Here is a 17,372-nt window from a genome sequence, read left to right as displayed (position 1 = left end):
TCCAGGAAAGGACAGCGCGACCGCAAGAGCGAGCATAGCTTAGGGATGCTGGTAGACGGGGGCGCGTCTCTGTCGTCACTATCGCCCCGTTAAAAGATAGCCATTTTGGTGACATAGCCTAGGGATGCTGGTAGACGGGGGCGCGTCTCTGTCGTCACTATCACCCCCGTTGAAAGATAGCTACTTTGGTGACATAAGCCAGTTGATGCAAGGCTCTTGGTAGGATTTGAGCCAAGCCACGTTCACGATGTCACATCCACACCGGCGCATCAGATTCGCTATAGAAACTGGCTCAGTAGAAAAAAATTAAACGGACATGTTCGCTCCGAGACGCGGTAAGACGCGGTATTTTGGCACATCCAGCCTTCACGAACACCAGCGTTTAGTTCGCATGTCTTACGCCACGTGCCGTATGGCCTTATTTCTTTTAGGTACGGAGTACTTAGGAGCGCGGGCTGTCGTATGCTGTCGTCGTCTCATGTTGCTTGGCGTAACGCTGGCAAAAGCACGTATAGCATATACATATATAGCAAGGGGCGGGAAACGGAAGTGAGGCTGAGGAGGAGCGATGTGAGGGTGCGGAGGAGGGAACGGAGTAACGTAGGGGGGAGGAGAAAGGGAATATGCGGCCATCGTACGCTGTCATCTTATGACGCCGCTTAGCGTCACGCACGCAAAACAATGTATAGCATAATGTGAGGGTGAGGAGGATGAAAGGCAGAAGGGAGAGGGTAAAACACAGCATAGTCATCTATGGCGTTAGGCAGGCAGAACTTAGTATAGCATAGCCGCTTATACCAAGGGGTGGGAAAGGGAAGGGAGGGTGGGGAAAGGAGGAGGGGAGAGGGTATAGCTTAGCATAGTTGCTTATGGCATTAAACAGGCATAAACACGTATAGCATAGCCATGCATAGCAAGGGGCTTGCTAAGACCAGTGAGGGTGAGAAGGACGGAAAAGAGGAAGGGAAAGGTAAAGCAGAACATAGTGGTACTTGTTAGCGGTGGTACATAGCGGTGGTACTAGTTACTGCGAGCCCTTTTTGTCTTCGTTGTAGTGTTTGTGCTATCATTTCGTATATCATATTTACCAGCTGCCAACGGAGACAGCATTTCTTTATTATTTACAAATACTGCTGTCTCAGTTATTGAGACATAGCAGGAATGAATACAGATGTTCAACACAATGAAAAGAAATACAATTTACAAAATACATGATTTCGCAACTCTTTTTCAAATTGCTGAGCATCGAGTCTGCGCAGAGACCCATCAAGCTCATTCCATAGACCCACGGTCCGCGGAAAAAAAAGAAAATTTAAAACAATCAAGACTAGCTCTAAAGGGCATATTTAGGGGATTGAATCGTCGGGTACAGCGTGCGGACGGTCAGTGGGGCATAAGACTCCATCTCGATTTCAATGAAGATGTATTTCGCACCGCAAAGAGCATAGGAAATACCTAAGCGCGATAAAACAAGGACATAGGGAAATGATGACAACATAGTCGCTCTGTCCCTTGTTTTTGCGCGCTTCGTTGTTCTGCTATACAAAACCAACTCGCCCAAAAATCGGCGCTATTGCGATTCATTTCCCAAGAGCATTTTTACGAAAGAGTATGAGATCCGTTGGGATCTTGGAATTACCGTCTATCAGAAAGTAAGCTATAGAATGCTGTCATCACAGCACACATTCATGTAATAAATGGCCTGGAATACAACTCAAACATGAACCTCTTTTGTGCCACAGAACAAGCATATTCGAAGCCGTTCGATTCAGTTGCAAAACTATCTGAGCAAAGGAGGGCCTTACTTTACTGCGCAGAGAACTGCAGGTCGCGGGATCGAATCCCCGCCGCTGCGGCCGCATTTTTTTTGGACGCGAAAATTCTTGAGGCCCGTGTGCTTAGATTTAGGTGCAGGTTAAAGAACCCCAGGTGGTCGAAATTTCCGGAGACGTCCACGACTGCATCTCTCATAATCATATCGTAGTTTTTTTACATGAAATCCCAACACTTATTATTATTATCATTTGACAGACCCTATCCGCCCCCGCGGCACTATTTGTACATTAAACGCTCGTAAGTTCGACCGCCGTTAATTCGTAAAATCGAACATTTCGGTGCGAATGTGTTCTCTGGTCCCGGTAAGCTTGTGTTTTTTACAATGGCACCAAACTCGCGTTAAATTGGCCATAGTTGGCCACAATCCGGTTCATTCGGCCGATCCTAGGAGCGCGCCAAGTATGCACTAGAGTCACTGTATATGCTACCTTTAGGTAGCAGAGTAGCGCATAGGTCCGGCTAGCAACGAAAGCTATGCGGTGAAGTCGCACTTCGTTTTTGCAGGCGACATGCCTACCGTGTCGCCGATTAACCTGTCTGGCGTGTCGAAGACCGGCGATAAACATTGCCTGTCGATGCCTAGTGTTAATTCAGTTCGCTGCAGCGGCGGCGTCGACCCGAAGGTCGCGGGATCGAATCCCGGCCGCGGCGGCTGCATTTTCGATGGAGGCGAAAATGTTTGAGGCCCGTGTACTTAGATTTAGGTGCACGTTAAAGAACCCCAGGTGGTCGAAATTTCCGGAGCCCTCCACTACGGCGCCTCTCATAATCATATGGTGGTTTTGGGACGTTAAACCACAGATATTATTATTATGCAGCGGCGGCGTCGAGAAATAAAAAATTGGCCCAAGCGGCAGCTTCTCCGCAATGCATGGTTGCTAGCGGCGTTGGAAGACAGATGCGCAACCCTGCTACCTAGAGGTAGCATATACAGTAACTCTAGTGCATACCGAGTACTAGTTTTCATTACGTGCTTGTTCATGCCATCTTTGTGCGGGATTCACCATATGTTGTGTCCGGGTGTTCGTTAACACTTCAGCTACCACAAGGGTTAAGTCAAGATCATTGACGTGAGTCGTGGGATGGAGATGTGCCACTAGGCGTCAACATGGATGAATTCACGTCCAACGGTGTATAGCTGCCAAACACCAATAGCCATTGTACAAGCTCTCAAACATGAACGTATAATAAACAATCAACTACCCCTGTGACGACATGGTTCACTTTCGTGTTAGACCGATTCGTATGACGCAGGGGTCAACCACGTTTTTTTTTCATATCATAGTCTGTTAGTCATGTTCCTCATACACTACAATAATTGTTGGGATTTTACGTCCCAAAACATCGATATGATTATGAAGGATGCCGTAGTGGAGGGCTCCGGCAATTTCGACAACCCTGGATTCTTCAACGTGCACTTAAATCTAAGTACAAGGTCATCAAGCATTTCTGCCTCCATCGAAAGTGCGGCCGCCGCGACCGGACTTCGATTCCCGCGACCATCGGGTCAGCAGTCGAGCACCGTAACCACTAGACCACCGTGGCGGGCGAGTATTGACATCGTAGAGGAAAGTGGGATACAAGTTTGCAACAATAATAATATTATCCATATACAAGGTCTCTCAGCGAAAAGCTTCAAAAAATTTCACTGGTTACCTGTGGCACATCACACAGTTTTAGTTTATGAGCTGGTCTACCTGAAGTAGTGGAAGTTTGACGCACAAGAAACTAAAATGCACAATGAACTAATTAAGAAAATTTTACCTGTTCAGTTTTTAACTAATCACCCGATGACCGTTATTTCAATTTACGAAGTCTGGCCGTGGAGTTAGCTAGGCGGATCAACATCGAACGAGTTTTCAGGATCACACTAGTTTCGAGATATTGATTCCCGCACTTCACGGATAAATTTACTGGTTTCCATTTACTTAAATAGCCATTTACTTAAAAAATAGCTTAAATAGCTAGGTTCTGTGTTGACTACCGCTGGGTGAACAAGACCACGCGTATGGACATCTATCTATTGCTTCCAATAGATGACGCTCTCGACCGCCGGGAAGAGTATAATTTCACAGCGGAGCTTTCAGGGAGCACTTGCTTCATTTGCGGCGTTTGGCCGCGTCCGTCCATGAACAAGAAAGCCACGTCATCTTCTCCAGTAGAGCGATGACACCCACTTGAGACACATCCACTGGAGGATGGCACATCGCTTCCACTGGAGCGATGGCACAATAGCTGCTTATTCTAGGTAATGTCGTCTCTCGAGATGACGTTCCTTCGGATCCCAGAAAGTTCGTGCTGCTGCTGAGTTTCCTAAACCAACGACAATGAAATCTTTCGCAGGTTCTTCAGCATTTGCCCCTAATTTTGATGTTTCGTTCGCAAGGTCTCTCAAATATAGCGCCATTGACTCACCCCCACATGAGCCGCGAGCTTTCAGAGTGGTCACGAGCGTGCGACGATCTATTCAGCAAACTCCGACTCATCCTGACAGTCGCCTCTAATCTTACGACATTTCTAACCGATCGCCCCTACTGAAGTTCACATGAACCCCAGTAGTGTAAGTCACGGAGTTCTGCTTGTCTAGCGTAAAAGTGCATTTGAGGAGTAAGTCGTTGCTTATGCCGTTCTTGCTCTTACCAAAGCCGAAGCCAACTATCCGGCTACAGAACAGCAGCGCGTAGCTATCAAGTGAATCATAGGAAAGTTCCGCATGGTAGTCTGTAAGCGCATCGCACGGCCATCCGCTCGATGTGATTACAGACCACCATGCGTTATGTTACCTCTCCTCGTGGATAGGCACATCATTCATTACAACCAACAGACAATCAAGTCAAGGAATGGATAATGGACGGTATTTGTAGTAATTATGGTATAAACCTGAACAAATTAAAGTTGACGAAAAGAAAACTTGCCGCTGTCGAGGACCGAACCTGCAACCTTCGAATAACGCGTCCGATGTTCTACCAATAGAGCTACGGCGGCGGTCGTCCTCCCGTACACTTTGTCGGGTATATGTGTGCATTGAAACACGGGAGTGTTAGTCAGCGCCACTCGTAAGCGCTTGTCCCCGTCGCTTGTCCGCGACGGCTTGTCGTCCTTGTTTTCTTCCGCGCAGTATACCTCGATCATGAATCACCAACTGGCCCAATCGTCCACATTACGCAGCCCCTCACCGGCTCACGGCGAGCGCGCAAGGCGAAACTCCTGCTGGACATTAGACACATACCCGAACAATTGTTGCTGTCTCTGGGCACGCGGAGGCAACTCTTCCGTAATTCGAACCCGGGTCTTTTAAGTGGGAAGCGGGCATTTCACCTCTGCACCACCTTCGTAGAGGCACGCACCGCTATTAAATGACGACACATTGCACGCTACCGATCGCAGCGCCATAAGCGGCTTTACCCTCTTTTGGCTTCACTTTCTGTGCATTGGTGCTGTGGCCGCTCCCAGCACTCCCGCTGTTCTAGTACACTCTACATATGTCAAGTTCACAAGAGAACGCACGCTGTCCATGAGCACTAGCGTGAGTAGCGCGCTAGCATGCCTTTGCCAACGTGTCCTGCAACTTTGTCACTCAGTCTTCGCAGGCGAGCTGTGGGTTCTTTTGGGGCGCAGATGGAATCGTTGTGTCACATAGCGGGGCAGATCTCATCCACGTGCTTTTTTCTCCGATGGCATCTATAAGCGCTTCGTTAGAGCGCGACACACAAGGTTAACCAACACGAGCAATACACCCGGCGACACGAACGCCGACATGCGAGTGCGACAACCGTTCATTCAGATTTGGTCGCCTCCAGATTTTTCGAAAATACATGGCTGCAGCCTTTCCTGGAAAGTTACGCGCGGCATCGGTGCGGCTTCTTTCATCTTTCAAGCGTTCCTCAGGGCCTAGAACGACCTCGCGGAAGGTGCATCCTGCGACTCAATAAAGAAAAAAAAAGGTGCATCCTGCGACCACAGAAAGGCCCCTTTGTCAATAAATTTTTCGCTTCCTTATTTACTATCCCGCTGAGGTTGAAAGTACGTTTCAGCATACAAGAACCACGCAAGAAAGTGTTAGATTAAGGATGCAGCTACCTCCTTTTAAGGTTGGATATAAAAGGCGCAGAAAAGTGCAAGTGCACTCAGTATTGACATTTCCGTGAAGTCCTACGCAACAGTTTACGAAGATGAATGGTATCTGGTGCGATAATCTGTGAGGTAATAGCTAATCGTACCTTGTGAGATAATAGTGCACATGTCTGGCATTCTCTTTGTCCGCGGTCGAGCCTGTCTTGCGGCTCAAGTAACTGAAACCTCGTGCAGAAGATGACTGCGTCGGCACAGTTAATCCCGCAGTTACGCCCCATACGACCTCAAGGAACGGAACAGTCGCCTGCTTCACGCTATCAGGCATATCGTCAACATTGTTCTTGCCGACCACATGATTGGAAATATGCCTCACCTCATGGAATTACCATACAAATTTGTTATCGAACTCGAAGACACGAATGACACGAATGAAAAGCATCCTCGGCAGATACGTGGGCTCGCAAAATGCACACTAAACGTTTTGCACGCTGGTCTCGCAATGGTCGGTATGATGAAGGCTTCCTGAACATGGATATGCCGTATATACGGCATATCCACACAGAGTTCAAAACACTGCCCTATAGAGTTCCATTTTAAATTCAAATTCAAATACAAAAATATAGCCAAGGGACGGGATTTACGTTTTCGCCGTTTTGAAAAGCCATTTTGGAACTCCTGCTCTACGATATCATTTCGGTCTTTCAATCACGTAGCATCGCGCGGGTGTGACAAGCGGTTGGCATACTCTCTTCTTCTGCATTCGTTAGATCTTCTGTGAAATTAAAGCCTATTGTCCCTCAGTCAAACCATACAAAAGCTATAATGAAGATTTCCGTTGCAACAACTTTAGATTGTGCAGTGCAAATACATTACAGTTATAAACGACTGATCACTTTTAGCGCAAAAATTGGATGCGCTATTAATGTGTACAGAGTCTTTTGGTGTGTTCCGTGCATCATTTCGGAGAATACAAAGTAAGCCAAAGATCACACATGGCGTGTCGTCAGGTGTAGGAAGCGCCGGCAACAAAGCACCTCCTCGCAATGCCCCAGAGCAGGGCTGGGCAAAGATACTTTGAAATTGTATCGCGATACGATACAAGATACCCAGGCAAGAAGTATTTGAGATACAAATACAAGATACTTCCGGAATAATTGTATCCGATACGATACTTCCCAATGGTATCTTAAGATACTTCGATACATTTGCAAGTTTGCTCTTATATGTCAATATAATGAAGCAGGAAACGCTTATGAACAAATATCATTACTCGGAATTTTCTTAATTGCGACCCACTTTGTATATTTTGAGAAAATATATTTTTGTGTCCCTAGATTTCTGTGTTACTTGCTAAAGATATATTAGTTTAATTCTGAAGCAACTCAGCTTAACATGAGTGCTCTTTATACGCTGCGCTGTCAATGGTTTTTGTTTGACACTTTTCTAATTAATGGGTGCCGCTTCTCTACTTGCCGACCAGCTAGCGGTTGCCATCTGAATACAAGAACGTCAATAAGAAGCCTCCGCACGATGGCGCAAATACCGCTGTGCAGTTCTACCTTGTCCGTAAGCTTATTACTGTTTTCGCAATACCGGATCCTTCGAAATCCAGCAACAACACTGGTAACGATACTTTTTAGGAGCTTTCGCGCTCGGCTTTGTCCGTAGTTTAATTGGCGACCGTCCGCTTTCTAAAACCTACCATAGCCATCTGTAACATATTGAGCGCACACTCGCGCCAAGATAAGTCTTCTTCGTCTTGTTTTTCGACCGCCTTGATGATGATACGTACAGAGCGCGCGCTCGCGCCAGTGAGAAGGCTTCTTCGTCTTGTTCTTCGACCGCCTTGATGATGATACGTGCAGATCACTTTAGGGGCCCGGGCTGCCGTACCCTGTCCTAGCTTGACGTAACGCAGACAAAACCACGTGTGCTGGCACGTGCTAGCGCGTTCGGGCCTGTGTATGGGGCTGGGTAAGACGCTGTGGCCTCTCCCCCTTACACTCTCTCAGCAACCATGTGATGGCGTCGGCGAACGAGATTCTGCAGACGCGCGATGAATCAACGCGTTGTATCCTAGTCAGAACGCGTTGGCACGCGCTAGCGTGTTCGGGCCTGTGTAAGGGGCTCGGTAAGACGCTGCGGCCTCTCGCCCTTGCACTCTCTCAGCAATCTCGTGATGGCGTCGGGGAACGAGATTCTGCAGACGCGCGATGAACCCGCGTGGCGTGCTCGAACAAGAGTTCGGGACGAGTAACAGCAACAGCAACTACGGTGAATTCATGGATGGCAGGAAGGAAAGAAGGAAGGATGGAAAACGGGAGAGAGGAAAGACAGGGATGTTAACCAGTTTGGCATAACCGGTATGCTACCCTGCGCAGGGGGAAGATATGGGGGAGATTGAAAGAAGAGAAAAGAAAGAGAGAAAGAGAGGGGAGCACACACGCACACATATAACTTCACAGCGCAGAGCGGCAGTCTTGTGCGGTATGCGGCATCATTAAGAGTCTACAGCCGTTCGTGTAAGTCTGTTGTCCTCAGGAATTTGAGCAATGCCTTGGTTGCTTGAATTCTCGATGACTTTTCAGGATGACATTGGAGAATTGTTTCTAGTGTCATCGTTCTGTTGTGAAGTGTGCTCCACATGCAAGGACGCCTTAACATCGGGCAAGGTGCCCATGATGAACGGAACTTTAAGTCGGCCCATGCGCTCCTTCGCATCCCCACACGATTCCCTTTAATGAGAGATGGTGAAAATTTTTTGTGACGCAATATGTTTACATTCAGGGTTTAACACTGCAATGATTTTTATATTCTACCTATCTGCTGGCGTAAATAAAGCGTTCGTTAGCAACATATTCACTAACGTGCAATCTTTTGAAATTTCTGCTCCAAGAGAACTAGAAAGGCCATGGTAGGGGCTAGTTCGTTGTACATATTTAACACTTGCGACGCGCTGTTTGAACACGAAGACACACGAAAAACATCAGGTAGTACACACACGAGCGCTAATTAACTAACACAAGTAGTGCCGTCGAGAATGGTCTCAGGCGAATTGTAGTGGCACAAAGCGTTGCAGGATACCACTGCTATTCACACTATTGCCACTTCTAGCTCTATCTCGTGATTTGCAACAACGAAAAACTTTACGGTGACCTTAAAAATTCACCATCTCCCACTAAAGAGAATCATGTGGGGTTGCGAAGGAGCGCATGGGTCGACTTAAAGTTCCGTTCATCATGGGCAATTTGCCCAATGTTAAGGCGCCCTTGCATGTGGAGCACATCATGAATTCACTGTAGTTGCTGTTGCTCGTCCCGAACTCTTGTTGGAGCACGCCACGCGGGTTCATCCCGCGTCTGCAGAATCTCGTGTTCAGAATCTGCAGAATCTCGTGTTGTTGTGTCAAGGCACAACAAAGCAAACAAGCGCTCCAGGCCGCGCCCGCACCAGCACTACCGGCAGATCACCCGACCCTGTTTGCACAGCGCCACCACGCAGTGGCGGCGAGCGGGAGAAACGAAAGCGCCGACGGCCGCGAGAGGGTGTTCACCCAGGCACTGAAATTTATAGAGGAGGCATTGCTTGTGCTTGAAAGCACTACCTTGCACTAGATTTTCGTCAAAGGAAACGCTCAAAGGTATGAAGTGCACCCCCACACAAAGCTCGAGCCTGCTTTCAACCCAGCTGCGTGTCACGCAAATTAGGTTCGCAAAATGAAATAGGTGGGCATCACACTGCAGAATACACGCTGTTGGTGTACTTACTCGCGCATTTTCACTCGGCTCCTAGTTTTTTTTTTTTTGCTTGAATCGCAGTTATCCACTCACGGCGAAGCTGAAAACACCGCACCGGCACTATGGCGCGTCGTAATCGTCGTAGACAACGCTAATATCCTCTTGTTGCGCTGCTTGTTTTGGCATCCAAAGACGACGCAGTAGTGCCCTGACGAGCTCTTATACGCTGAAGAGGCGTGAACGGGTACTTTTTTGCACTTTAAAGCCTCAGAACTGCAGCTTGCCCTGTTTACTTGGTGCAGCCCGCGCGCGCTTTGGCCACATTGGCAGCCCCGGTCAGCCCGGCGTCTGGGTGCGAGAGTATCCGCTCGGCTCGCCAGCAGCCTGGGTGCGAGACAGGCGTGCTCTGGTGTATAGGAGCATCAAAATTTTCGCGAAAAGTGCCGTACGCGTTGGAGTGCGCTTTTACTTGTGTCGGTGCCATGAATCTTCTTCGTAAACACGAGGAAGTGTCATGGCACCGACACAAGTAAAAAGAAAGAAAAAATAGCGAGAAAGCGAAGTTCGACTGCTCGTATACGTTCACGGGCTTGTTTTGTGGAGATCGCGCGAGCGCCACCACGTGACTGTGCTCCACCAATAGGGACGCGCTGACCTCATCGCCTGGCCTCGCTGGAGAACTCTGGCAGATATATAAAAGAATGTGACAGTCCTTAGTTTTATTCAAGTAGCTTAGTAGCAACAGTATGAGCTTGAGAACCGTGGTTCAGCCACCGTTAATTGTTTCGCTCAGGGTTGTTTCTATAGCAGTATCTTGTATCTTTAAGATGCACGATACATTATTGAATGTATCGGAAATACAGGTACAGATAGTCGTCTTGCGAGACGTATCGCGATACAGATACAAGATACTCAAGGAGTATCTAAGATAGTATCTAAGATACATGTGTCTTCGAGGCTGCCCAGCACTGCCCCAGAGGAAGCGCATACACCAAGTTGCCACCATCCAAACCGTTCCTCCACTTGCCCTTGGCGAAAATTTGACATAAATAAAAAACGGCACTCTATGAAGGGTAGACGTAATGCACACCAAACGATGGAGTCTTTGGGATAGCATTGGTCATGTCAAACAAGCTTTATCTGACTCAAGTTTTGGATGAGGCGGTTATCGTACGACAGAACAGCAATTATTTTACGTAATGCGTCGATGTAGCACAATTTCACTCAATCATACCTCGGGATGCTTGTTCGAAAGCTCGAGGCGTTTCCTCAGTTTCATCATTTCGTCGCTACAGCTGCTGCCTGCAGTGTGTCTTATACAGTGCACCAACATTGATGGATGCGCATACGATCAAGTCGCCAGCATTTAAAAGAACAAGTTAGAAGTTCTGCTGCTCTGCGCGCATGCTTCCTATGCAGACATACGTCTCCTCCCACGTTCTTTTCTGTACTCACTCGTCAGATACGGCCGCTATTCCACAAATTTATCCCGCTTAAATACTGCAAACGTTGCGTCCATAGCGCGGTTGCGTGCCTAGAAACTGCTCGTTTCGCAAATGATCGTGTGGTAAAAGTTCTACCCAGCCGCACTGTTGAGCAATAGCCTAGCGGCTCAGCGGGCCATCGGGCCCAGCGGACGAACGGAGAGGCCAGTGGAGTACAATACGAAAGGAAGAGTAATACCTAAGATGCCTAGCGTTTACCCGCTCGTTCCCGCGGAACGTAGAACGCACATCGCGCTCCGCTGTGTGTGAAGGGGCCTGCACTTGGTTTTGCCGTCGTTTTACAGCCTAGCTGACCACGTCTCTACAAGGCGAACTTGCCAAAATGCGAAATGGAGGACAGTTCTATCCACGTCTATGAACACGCGATCAAATGTACTCTGTACGGACAAGATGTCAAAGTAACACGTACTTTCTTTAGTTTCTTGTGTCGTCTTGTCTCATTATCCAATTAAATGATCAACACGATCCTTTCAGCCTCGGAGTGTCAGCTTGCGGTCTGGCGCCAGTCTTAAGCGTTCGATGTTTTCAACCCACGTTAGGTCATCTCCAAATGGCCTCATCTTCAGAGGTCTTCTTCGGTTGAAAACCACCGCCGGGACTTCTTAGCCTGGAGCCGAGCGAGCGCCGTGTTCGCAGGTATCGCCGACAATTACCATCCCACGGCCGCTTGTGGTGGAGGTCGCCTTCTTGTCTCGTGAAATCGCTGGTCAGCTGGTACGCTCCGCTGGGCAGAGGATACGAGCGGGCGAGCGGTTCGCTCCGTAAAGACAATGGCTGCCCCAGCGTGCCGCGCATGCGCAGCTCGCGTCTCCGCTCGTCCGCTGGACCACTGAGCCGCTTAGCTATTTCTCTATATTACCTGAAACGGGGCGTTCTTACGTTATTACGTGTTCGACGCCGTTACAGTCGCAACCTACTCACTACCAATGGCTCCTACAACCATGCCATTAGAAAAGGAGTTGCCGTCACGTCGCACAGTGATGGTTTCAAATATGAAATAAATGGCCAATTCGCTCTGGTTTCTTTACTGTCGCTTACGAACACAAGTTTTGGGTTGATATTGAAGATCGTGCTCTATTTCTTCGGGATGGTTATCGATGTGCAATTCTGAGTGGAAAACAACGAAACGAACAAATATGACCTTTCTGTCACAAAAGCACAGCTAGTCGTTATTATCGGTCATAATGCAAGCATAAAAATCGCTCAAGGAGTCAAATTGTACAGAGCAATCAGCGCATTACTTAAAAGACACTAGTTCAGATCTGCTGCCACCGTTGCACTCACACAATATAGCACATTCGTGGCGAACTGCAGAGATGCCGGGAGAACGAAATTTTTACCGCACATGTGCCATAACCATGGTGGCGTGACACGACTGGTAGATCTTTAGAGCAGAGAGGCTGACCCATGTTGTACAAGGGAGAAGGAGGAGGATATTCTGAAATGGTCAAAATATTATGTGGACGTCTGTCTCCTATTTTCCAGAACCAGTGACATCTGTTCGGGACTCAGTGCTAAACTTTGTCAACGTGGTCGGGTAAGCGAAAACGAAATGCTGCCTGCAGTGATTTCAAAGTATCTTAAGCCTCTTCAGATGCCTTATTAATGCGATGTTGCGTTTGGTGTGCTATCGTAAAATAAGTATCTGCAAGCGCCATTTATGGCGCCGTTGAGACTGGGAAGAATGGCTGACGGAATACGTATTCCTTGAACAGACGAAATAAAAATGGCACCTTGTACAGTATTCATAAAATAGAATGGATATGTGGCAATGAAGTGCATATAGTGGCCAACTAAATGTTAGTGCCGAGGAGAGCAAGGGGGCACACGGCACGGTGTGATTCTTTTCTACTGTATATCTTTCTCTTTCTTGCCATTTCTCTCTCTCTTTCTCGTTCTTCCATTTCTGTTAGATGTCTCTCTGTCTATAAGCCGGTTATACCTAGTGACACGGGGCTAGGGCCCTTTTTCTTTTCCGTTTTTCTTCTCTTTTTTTCCTCATCATATTACATGTGTCTTTATCTAGTGGCACGGGCTGGGGCTTTTTTTCTTTTCCGTTTTTCTTTTATTTCCCCGCCATATTACATGTCTCTCTCTCTTTCCATTTCTTTCTCTCTCTTCGATTCTCTCTGCCTCGTTCTTTCTCTTACGGTCTCGCTCTCCGTTTTGTGTATCTTTTCTGCGTCTATTTCTTTCTCTGTGTTTCTGCATTTTTCTCTTTCTTCCTTTTTTTCTCTCGAGTTTCCCTTTCTCTTTCTTTCTTTCTCTCTCTCTCTCTCTTTCTGTCTATCTCGCTATACTCGTTATCTCGTCCATCAGAGTTATTGCACCCACGCCGCAAAACAGAGATGAAAAAGAGGAAGGAGAGGACGAAGACAGTGCACGCCCTTGCCCCGCCACGGTGGTCTAGTGGTTATGGCGCTCGGCTGCTGACCCGAAGGTCGCGGGATCGAATCCCGGCCGCGGCGGCTGCATTTTCGATGGAGGCGAAAATGTTTGAGGCCCGTGTACTTAAATTTAGGTGCACGTTAAAGAATCCCAGGTGGTCGAAATTTCCGGAGCCCTCCACTACGGCGTCTCTCATAATCATATGGTGGTTTTCGGGCGTTAAACCCCAGATATTAATTATTAACAGTGCACGCCGATTCATGATGATAACTTGTGTTCGTGAATAACGGGGTTTCTCCGAGTTTAAACAGTTCCGCTGTTGAAAATGCCTTGGCAAGATTGGCTGGGCTGCCGACGCCTTACTTCTGTTCGGAAAACAACGCATCCGAACAGCGCCTTCTAGCGGCAGACGATAATTCAGCAGCACTGGGAACACTGTCCAATTGCCGTTCACCGATACTGTTGGTATCAGGGGAGTATATGTAATGCTTTTTGTTGATATACAGCTTGGTTGTACCTCGTAGTGAGAAGTTGCCGCTTTTCTTGCCAAAACCGTACGCTTTGTCCTCACAGTTCTGGTTCCCTGACGGAAGTTTTCGCTTGCCGAGAGACTAGGTATTTTTAGAATATGTTTTTAGCAGACAGACTGGTTTCCACTAGCTTACCAGAAGAAAACTGCAGAATAATATGTACGCGCTCGTTATGGACAAAACGACGTAGCGACAAGCACGAAATCCTGATAGGCTCCACGCTTGGTGCTGACATTGTAATACACGTGCTTTTAATAAATAAGTGGCGAGCAGGAGATATCGCCTTTAGGAAGGGTTGTGAAGGCGAGAGAGAAACCACTCCTTCGTCTTTGAACTCCAAGCGGTTAGGGGCCCTTTATATGAGCGCGCCGGGCGCGAACGAAATGCGCCCACTGTGTCACGTCCCACCGTATCATAACGTGACGAACTTTGAAAAAAGGCGCGTCGCAGCATAATCTGGCGAGGAAAACCAGCAAGTCGTCTTAAACACAATAGTGGACCGCTTATTCTTTGCATCTGGTGCGCAGTGCTTACTTGTTTCTTTCCAATGCTGTAGTTAAGCTCATATAACTTTCTCGCTTACCTGCGAGATTGGGCGCCGCAGTGGCGGCCCATAGTTTTAAGCTGCTACAGCTGAAAAATAAAAAGGTTGATAATTGCGGTTGTCTTGTGTAAAGCGTGAAAAAATCGGAGAAGCATGAACCCCGACAAGCAAAGAATACGCGGTCCACTTGTGCATTTCAATGAGTTGCCATTTTTCTTGGCCAGATTCTGCTCCGACGCACCTTTTTTTTCTTCTTTTTTTTCAAAGTTCATCTAAGTTGCGGTCTGACGTGACGCAGCTGCCCGATTTCCTGCGCGCTCAGTTTCTATATCGCCTGGATCGGGGCCTTCGATTTCGATGATTAATATATCGAATTTCGTATGTTTATCGAGATTTTCAAAAAATGCGCATGCCCCAAATTGTCCCGTCCTACAATTTTTTCATGTAATCAAACTGCCCTCAAGGTATTATTAATTAAAAGTTACTTACCAAGTTTTTTGTTAATTACTCCGTTCAATGCAACATTTAGCTGCAGCGAACTACTTTCTCCTCGGCGTGGAGCTCGTGTACGAATATTGCAGATGAGTTGACTGTCACAGCATTTTTATCAAGAAATCTGTGACACCCTCACATCACTCCTCCTCATTGTTGTGTAGGGCAGGAGCCCCTACACAACAATAACCCCCTTCTTATACTACGTTATACAAGGCTAGACTATGGTTTCTTTGTCTATTTCTATTTCTTTCACTGTCTTTGTCTCTCTCTATTTCTCTTTCTATCTTTATCTCATTCTCTCGCCCATAGCAATGCAATCAGGTAGTTCCCATAAATGCTTGTTCTGCTAGCGTGCCCGGATAGCTGAGTAGTTACGATGCTCGCCTTCGGACCAGGTACACGGGTTCTAATCCCGTCTGGCCGAGACGTTTTGTTTTGTTTTATTTATTTCTTCTCCTCCTCTTCACACGTTGTTAGGTGAACGAGATGCCATATAAAGTAGAGGCCATTGAACATAATGATAGTTTTCTGTTAACGCCACACGGTGCTCTGGCGAGCTTAAACAGGTTCGCTGTTTATAATCTTGAGGTTAGGAATCTAACTGAAGGCCGAAAGAAAGATACACAGCAACAGGCATGACATCACTGTGTAAAATTATTTCAGGTCTGCAAGGTAGTATTGTTTACCTGTTCTGATTCATGATTCTGAAATCATGGTTTTAGTTCTATTAAGAATGATAATTAGCTGAATTGGAAGCCATTATTGCAAGAACCTCATCAAGTTCGTCTTTGAAATTAAAACTATTTAATTTTTGCTTAGGAACAAGAATCACAAAAGAGGTCAGAAGGCTCTGTTTCAAAATCAAAACTGCTGATTAACTTCCCGCTCTAGATTTCCAAAGATGGAGGGCTGTTCGATATAGAATTCTAGATATTCTTCTCAACGTGTCGTCTGCGGCTATTTGCTAATAAGTTTTCTCAAGCACAACTGCAAATTTTTATGAAGTGTGTCTCCAAGAATTGATTTATTAAGAGATGTGTTCAGAAGGAGTTCACTGAAACTCATTTTTTTTAAATCCTGGTACACAAATAAATGCACCACACTTGATATAGTATTCTTATTTTTCTCTTGATTTTTTTATATATTTCATCTACTGTTCCAGCCATGCATGTGTTTTTCAAATGGAAGATCTTCGGGATGCCACGGGGGCGGATGTACATGTCTGTGCCCTACGAAAACAAGGCGCCGGAGCCGGAGCGTAATCGGCCAATGCAGCTTGAATCGACTACCCTGATGCCTAGCTGATTCTTAGAAGAGTGAACTTGTCAGCTAGTTGGTTTAACCTATCGCAGGAGACAGCACGTTAGACGAGGACTCCCGTCTGTTTCATTATCTGACAAGAAAATTGTGTACCTTTCTCCTTACAAGTGAGGGGAACCGCTTTCTTCCGCCCTCACAGCTTTTTGTATTAGTGTCCATATGATATGTTTCGTTATTTTTTTATTTTTCTTGTTGTTATCGACGAGGCGCTGATACGTATTTATCATTTATGTATGTTTCTCGCCACAATAAAGTTTAGCTGCAAGTCAACGCTACTTGTGGTTGTTTGTGTGCCTTATTCCATCCTCGTCGTTCGCGCACCTCCTCTATGATATGATTGTTTGAATGCGGAGTAAATCAGAAACGTCATTATGTGCAATGAATCCAGAATATACGGAAGCTTTTATGCATGTCCGATAGTTCCTAAACGTCAGTAGGCAAGGTACTAAGGCGATGGTTGCGTGTATTCTTCCAGGGCGTCAACAACGACGTAAGTGTCACACAAACAGCACTAATCACACCACTCACCACTGGTCCAATAAACATGAACAAAGGAACACACGGGTAGCTCATGCACAAAACGCCAAGGGCACGCACCAAGCCAGACAAGACGACGCATGAGACGAAACGAATAGCGTGGCAAAAAAGATGAAATACCCAACTGGTTAAATGAAAAGCTTTAATAATATAGTTTGCGGACTTTAACGTCCCAAAACAATGAAATTGTTATGAGGAACGCCGTAGTGAAGGGCTCCGGAAATTTCGACCGCCTGGTGTTCCTTAACGTGCACCTAAGACGACATACACTGGGCGTCAAGCATTTTAGCTTCCATTTAAAATGCGGCCCCCGCTGCCGGGATTCGATACCGCAACCGCCGGCTCAGCAATTGAGCACCATAGCCACTAGACCACCGTGGCACGTAAAACGGAAAGCTTTAAAGAG

General features: G+C 46.9%; 1 long non-coding RNA gene across 1 annotated transcript; it reads left to right on the top strand.

Moving 5' to 3' along the window:
* Positions 1-12,591: 12,591 nt before the first annotated feature.
* On the top strand, positions 12,592-16,704 carry LOC119386634 (uncharacterized). The gene is made up of 2 exons (XR_005182330.2): positions 12,592-12,689; positions 16,272-16,704. It is a non-coding gene; the product is annotated as an uncharacterized LOC119386634 (long non-coding RNA).
* The last annotated feature ends 668 nt before the right edge of the window (positions 16,705-17,372 follow it).

The sequence above is a fragment of the Rhipicephalus sanguineus genome, chromosome 3 (genome assembly GCF_013339695.2).
Source record: "Rhipicephalus sanguineus isolate Rsan-2018 chromosome 3, BIME_Rsan_1.4, whole genome shotgun sequence".
In the NCBI taxonomy this organism is placed as follows: Eukaryota; Metazoa; Arthropoda; class Arachnida; order Ixodida; family Ixodidae; genus Rhipicephalus; species Rhipicephalus sanguineus.
This window is presented reverse-complemented; position numbering and strand designations above follow the sequence as displayed.